We start from the raw sequence: 6,183 nt of genomic DNA on the forward strand, positions 1-6,183 counted from the left end.
CAAAAAAAACAAACAACAGAAACACTTACCAGTCCGCGCGGCGCCGGGACTCAGCATCCTCCAACAGCTGCGTGAGAGAGGAGGATGCTGGGTCCCGGGGCCGCGCGGATTAGTAAGTGTTTGTTTGTTTTTTTATGGCTGGCACGCGGCAGAGGGGGCAAAGTGAGAGAGGACAGACGAGAGTGACAGCGTGACAGGAGAGGGACAGAGGAGAGTGACAGTGTGACAGCAGGGGGACAGAGGAGAGTGACAGCAGGGGGACAGAGGAGAGTGACAGCAGGGGGACAGAGTAGAGTGACAGCAGGGGGACAGCGTGGCAGAGGAGCTGGGACAGCATGACAGAGGGCAGAGGAGCTGGGACAGCTTGACAGAGGGCAGAGGAGCTGGGACAGCTTGACAGAGGGCAGAGGAGCTGGGACAGCTTGACAGAGGGCAGAGGAGCTGGGACAGCTTGACAGAGGGCAGAGGAGCTGGGACAGCTTGACAGAGGGCAGAGGAGGGGACCGCATGAGAGGGCAGAGGAGGGGAACAGAGGGCAGAGGAGCTGGGACAGTGTGACAGATGGCAGAGGAGCTGTGACAGAGGGCAGAGGAGCTGGGACAGCTTGACAGAGGGCAGAGGAGCTGGGACAGCTTGACAGAGGGCAGAGGAGCTGGGACAGCTTGACAGAGGGCAGAGGAGCTGGGACAGCTTGACAGAGGGCAGAGGAGGGGGACCGCATGAGATAGCAGAGGAGGGGAACAGAGGGCAGAGGAGCTGGGACAGTGTGACAGATGGCAGAGGAGCTGTGACAGAGGGCAGAGGAGCTGGGACAGCTTGACAGAGGGCAGAGGAGCTGGGACAGCTTGACAGAGGGCAGAGGAGCTGGGACAGCTTGACAGAGGGCAGAGGAGAGGGACAGTGGGCAGAGGAGAGGGACAGCGTGGCAAAGGAGCTGTGACAGCGTGGCAGAGGAGGGGGACAGCATGGCAGATGAGCTGGGACAGTGTGATAGAGGGCAGAGGAGGGGGACAGTGGGCAGAGGAGGGGGACAGTGGGCAGTGGAGGAGGGCAGCGTGAGAGGGGCAGAGGAGGGGGACAGCGTGAGAGAGGGCAGAGGAGGGGGACAGCGTGAGAGAGGGCAGAGGAGGGGGACAACATGAGAGAGGGCAGAGGAGGGGGGACAGTGGGCAGTGGAGGGGGACAGCATAACAGGAGGAGGACAACGTGAGAGAGGGCAGAGGAGGGGGGACAGCGTGAGAGAGGGCAGAGGAGGGGGGACAGCATGAGAGAGGGCAGAGTGTCTGGATGCAGTGGGGGCAGAGTGTCTGGGTGCAGAGGGGGCATTTTTGCATACAACTAAATAAGCATTTCTGTCCTGACCTAAATACTTATTACAATTTTTTGACCCAACTACTTCTAAAACAGGACTGCTCTGTAATTATTTTGGAGGGGTACCTTGAAAAAATTATGGAGACTCTAAGGGTGCCGCGAACTGCAAAAGTTTGGGAACCACTGGTCTAATCTATAGATCACAGAAATTGCAGCAGGTAAGTAGGCGTCAAAGCAGGATCTTGAAGCAGTGATGTTTTATTAGCTCAAGTAGTCCTTACAAAGACAGTTACATGCTAGTTTGAGGTACTAGCAATCTCCAGAAACTCAGATGGTATAATACAAAACATGGTCAAACAGGGCTCTATTTATACAGTTTTGGACACATACCCTGGCAGGAGGTAATCCAGTCTCCTGCCCCTTTAACCAATCCAGGCTGGTTTATGCAGCCTGCACATGAATCAGCCTGGAGGAGTTAACACCTTTTTACATTGCTGCTAGTGGCAGGGGGGAGTGTACTCTGCCCCTGTCCATGAGCTGCCAGGTAGAGGGTTGCTCAGCCTCCTCTCCTCCCTGGTGCCAGACAGTCTACTGCGGAAGTTTTATCTTTTAAATCTCCCGCCTAAAATAATTTCAGGAACTCTGCACCGGGGGCCCGCTCTCCCCCATGGCCGAACATAGTACCAGAGGGAGAGGGAGCAGATCCCGGGGCAGCACCCTCTGGCTTGCCGCTCCTGGAACTGTCCGAGCTCCATTATGCGGCTCAGTCTGCTGAGACCCCCAAGTGGCACTGCATCTTCTGGATTCACTTGAATCCAGGAGATGCATTATAGAATAATAAAACATAATAAACAGCATGTCACGATCACAATGAACATGATGGTAGCTGTTTACAAGTAGTTTGGGTAATTGGGCAAAAGGTGCGGAGTCGAACACGCCTCTGGTATCACCAGGCACCCCCGCAAGGAAGTATGGGATTACCAGCATGGGATGTGCAGGTCGCGGCCCTCAATGTCAGTCGCTGGTGGGGCAGCAGGTGAACAGAATGGTGAGACAAGCCGGGTCGGTACCAAGACGACGAACTGGGGCCAAATCAGAAACCTAAGGGAAAGTTAGGAACAAGCCAAATGTTGAACCGGAGAGTCAGAATGAAGCCAATTCAGAATCCACGAAAATGGTCAGGAAAGCAGGGTTCAAGTCAGGAAATCAATAGAGCAGATTCAAGATCCAGAAGGGTAGTCAAAAGTAGCCAAGGTCAAATCCGGGAATCAAATAGACAAGAATAATAATTCTGGAGTAGGAAACAAATAGACCCAATACTCTGGCACCCCATGGGTAGATTAGAATCAGCGGTCAGTGACATCACTGACAGCCGATGGTGGAAATTAGAATCGCGCTGACAAGCAATGGGAAACGCATGCGCAGACCGGCAACAGGAGGCCGGGGGATTGTCTCCCGTTGTTAGGCGTGCCCGGCTGTGAGAAGGTGGCTGTCCCTGGGCCTATTTAGGTTGTTGGTTGTTAGATTTATTGCCAGAAACCTATTATCAGGGCACTTGTGGTGTTATATGCAATAGGTGTCAGCAGCATTGGTAGTAGATGTTCCACCACAAGAAGCTTCTAGACTTAACCAATTTGTTGGTTTAATTTTTAGAACTTGTTGTAACAGATTATATATGTATATACAGTTGCTCACAGTTGATACTGACTGCAACAGTCAGGTAGCATGACAAACTTATGCAGTTAATGTACTTAACTCTATTATAGTACATTCATATAAGCAGGTGGTAAGCTCATATTTGCCTACTTGCCCACTCTCCCGGAATGTCTGGGAGATTCCCAAATTCTGGCTAGGTCTCCCGGACTCCCGAGAGAGCAGGCAAGTCTCTCGCATTCTCCCCATGGGGTGTCAAAATAATGCGATTTTTGGGGAATCGCGTCATTTTGGCCACGCCACTTGCAACAAAATGACGATTTTGTCGCGGGAGGGCAAAATGACGCGAATTACCAAGCCCTTTCCCGCCCTCCCACCTCAGCCCTTCCCCAGGATCTCCCGGATGCCAGCTACATAAATTTGGCAAGCATGGGTAAGCACGTATTGTGGGCAATGTCAGAGAACAGGTTGCTCATATATATTTTGTGTCGCTGGTCACTTAATATATCTATATATAAGTAAGCTTAAAGCAAAAAGGATGCAGCTCCAGTTTTAACGGCTTTACAGTTCAACTGTCACTGGAAGAACAGCTGAGAGCCGAACTTCTTGTCTGTGCATGCTCAGTAGAGCGATATGGATGGCTGGAGGCTGCCCCACTTCCTGTCCTTACTAGATCACAGGAGACACCACTACCAAGATGGAAGGCAGAGTGTAGCGCTCAATATTAACAAGATTTACATTTGACTTTAGCCCAACAAATTAGATTTAGCTTATGGACTCTTGGTGTTCAAAAAATGCTGACATTGCTTGGGGCGTATATACCTTGAGACCAATTTGTTTGTAAAAGCATTGCAATTATTATGTTAAAATTCTGACCCAGTTAATTAATTGACTGTAAAAACAGACTGACAAGGAAGTTAAGAAGATAATGAAACAGGTTTGTGAAGTAATGCAAACAAATTTGTATTGCAAATGTGTGTGCAATTGTTACTTCACTGGTTTGTGAAGTAACAATTGCACACACATTTTCCCTCCCAAAGAAAAGGAAACGCAAATGGCACATTAAAGGACAAAATTGCTAAAACTACTTCAAAGTGGTCTAATGTTTTACCACTAGTCCTAATACTCATGGGATACACACACTCCAGATTTACAGGGCTGTTCTTATTAAATATTATTGGAGAGATCAGTGATGCAGCGAGCACAAACAGTTTTTCAATAAATAAATTGGTTTGCAATAAATGCAATTTCCTAACGAAAAAAATCGGAACACATTTTTCAAAGGGGGGTGCTGAAACATAATTTGAGATTCAATGGGGAGGTGATCACTAAAAAGGTTAAGAATTGCTGGATTATATGTTGCAAATCAAATTATGAAAGATTGGGCCAAAGTGTTGAAATGTCATTAACCGTATGAGGTGAGGTCGTGCAATTTTATCATTCCTTTTTGCCACCTAAATTTACTATAATTTTGTCTTTGGCTTTGTTTGAGCTGGTGTTTGTTTTAGCCGCAATGGATGCTCGGATCCCCATCACCGATTGCCTATATTTGACAAAGCCAAGTTGTTCGGGCGAGATAATACCAGGCAGGAGAGTTTGTAATCTCTTTGCCATTATTTTGGTGAGGATTTTAAAGACCTGATTGAGGGTAAATCGGCTTATATGAATGATTGCAGAGAGGCCATAGCCGGAGGCTAGAGTGCTGGTTAGAGATTGGAGAAGAATTACAATATTGTTTTTGTCCACACAAGGAGGATTATCTCTTTATCCAGTAATTTGACAGTTACTCCAGTATAATATTTGTTATGTATTGTCCTAACATTCCTGGTTAAACAAGGGGATACTATCAAACATCAGCCAACTCATAACTTAAAGATCGGAATGTTGAAAATAGTAGAGCACTCAAATCCACTAGTTTTCAGTATAATGATCAAATCTATATGAATTGCACGGCCTACGTCAACTGTTTTATCAATGTCTATATGTGTCTTATTTCATAGTGTGTGTGTGTGTGTATATCACAAATTATATTGTAATTCCCTTCTAGATTATTTCAGCTCCTATCAGCAAAGCACATGGCCTAATAGCGGCCATCTTTAACAAAGCACATGACCTAATGACGGCCATCTTTAACAAAGCACATGGCCTATTGGTGGCCATCTTTAACAAAGCACATGACCTAATGGCGGCCATCTTTAACAAAGCATATGGCCAACTGGCAGCCATCTTATCTATTGCCTGCACACAAACATGTCCATGAAAATAAACCCACAGCTCAATCCTAACTGCCTGTGTTATGCCAATACGACTCCCATCAGATCACTCATGGTATGTGGATTCAGTACACAGTATTCTAAACGCATGTCTTTTGCAGTAATAATCTGTAAAACAATTACAGTATAACATTAACCCTATATACACACAATCATGTAACACGCACATTACACAACACAGTATTAAACTATACAACCAATATTAGCAATATTAATACTGAAACTCCAATAATACAGTATAGTCCACAGTACATAGTGTCAGGATGTCTACACAAACGCCAACAGTAACAGCATACAGCATTGTATGGGTTCAGCAATATTAACGCTAAGGGGTAAATGTATCAAGCTGAGAGTTTGCCGGCGGGTTTGAAAAGTGGAGATGTTGCCTATAGCAACCAATCAGATTCTAGCTGTCATTTTGTAGAATGCACTAAATAAATGACAGCTAGAATCTGATTGGTTTTTCAAACCCGCCGGAAAACTCTCAGCTTGATACATTTACCCCTAAATCTCCAATAACACTGTACAGTACTTACAAGTCCACATAACACAGTGTCCCCTTTAACATCATTTTGTGGGGCAGGGCGAGAGGAATATCTACACAAACACAAGCTCTATTACATGCACACATAGGGGCAGAGTCAATTAGCCGCGTCGTTCTTTAGCACAACGCGGCTGCGCTTTATTTCCGCTAGTACGGTAATTTGTCCGTGGATGTTTGCTCTCGGCTCACAGAGCTGCGAGCAAAAATCAGCGGAGAAATGACCAAAGTAACGGTAATAATGTGCAGCAATTGCTGTAGTAACAGTAATAATAATGAATAGTGAGTAATAATAAAGTAATAATGTGCAGCCATGTTGGGTTTTTTTTTTAAGAACAACGCAGCTAACTGAATCTGCCCCATAAACCCCTAAAAGACAATGTAACAATATTATTTATCACTTAC

The sequence above is a fragment of the Mixophyes fleayi genome, chromosome 11, assembly GCF_038048845.1.
Source record: "Mixophyes fleayi isolate aMixFle1 chromosome 11, aMixFle1.hap1, whole genome shotgun sequence".
NCBI classification, from domain to species: Eukaryota; Metazoa; Chordata; class Amphibia; order Anura; family Limnodynastidae; genus Mixophyes; species Mixophyes fleayi.